The following is a 1,101-nucleotide window of genomic DNA, read 5'->3' on the forward strand; positions in this document are numbered from 1 at the left end:
TGTATGTGTGTTCGTATGTGTGCGAGTATACGTGTGTGTATGTGTGTATGTGCGTGTATGTGTATGTATGTGTGTGTATGTGTGTATGTGTGTTTGTGTGTGTGTGTGAATGACGTGTCGACGTCTCATACAGTTCATAAATAATGTTATGAATTGTTTTGGGAAGGACGTGATTTTTTGTGAGGGGGGGGGGGGGAGAGAAAGAGAGAAGGGGGATAGAGGGTGGGGTGGGTAGGCAAACGTAGTAAATGGAGATAGATAAATAGAGAGAGAGACAGAGAAAGAGAGAGATAGAGAGAGAGAGAGAGAGAGAGAGAGAGAGAGAGAGAGAGAGAGAGAGAGAGAAGGGGGGAGAGAGAGAGAGAGGGGGGGGGGGAGAGAAAGAGAGAAGGGGGATGTTAACTGATGAATTCCTTTTCTCAAATTATGGAATCCCCAAATGAACAATTTATCTGAATAACAATTTTTAAAGAAATAAACAAAATTAGATGGAGATAGTAAATGTAATGTTTTCACTCCCGTACCGAATGTTAAAGAATATAAAAGAATATGACGGTGCAAAAAATAAATAAAGGAAAAAGGCAAAAACAAAACTCACACATTACAAATAATTGAAGTTTTCTGGATGGCAATTTTACAATGGTGAACTGTATCCTTGCAGATTGGCCATCTCTTTTAAAACAGTAAGCTCGCATGGATCAGGCCCATTGACCAAAAGACAAAACAGAACAAAACAAAATAAATCCCCCCCCCCATTTTTTTTTAAAAACAGAATAAAAAGCGAAGCTATGACACTGTAGTCACATTTTCTGAACCCCAAAAAGTGTGAAAATGTCAAAGAATCTGTGCAAAGTTCATGCAGACCTTTTGAATACTCCACTTCTTTGTGTGTTAGACATTCAGGTATGGGTCAAAGGTAGGGTAAAGATGCTTTAGGGAAGAAAACAAACATAAGGATCCACTGTATATTGTTTCCAACACGAACACGGAGGATTTTTTTTGCGCTGTGGCATCTGAGATTTTCCCAGTCTAGGGCAAAGACTTGATCTATGAAAATATTATCCTAGATCCCACACACTGTCAAAGCTGTCATTCTTTCAT

General features: G+C 39.1%; 1 protein-coding gene across 1 annotated transcript in view; it reads right to left on the reverse strand.

Moving 5' to 3' along the window:
* The window catches only part of LOC101849968 (glycine receptor subunit alphaZ1), a gene marked incomplete at its 5' end in the record, with an annotated part of 59,935 nt that overhangs the window by 47,563 nt on the left and 11,271 nt on the right, over positions 1-1,101 (reverse strand).

Source organism: Aplysia californica, unplaced genomic scaffold (genome assembly GCF_000002075.1).
Source record: "Aplysia californica isolate F4 #8 unplaced genomic scaffold, AplCal3.0 scaffold00891, whole genome shotgun sequence".
Taxonomy (NCBI): domain Eukaryota; kingdom Metazoa; phylum Mollusca; class Gastropoda; order Aplysiida; family Aplysiidae; genus Aplysia; species Aplysia californica.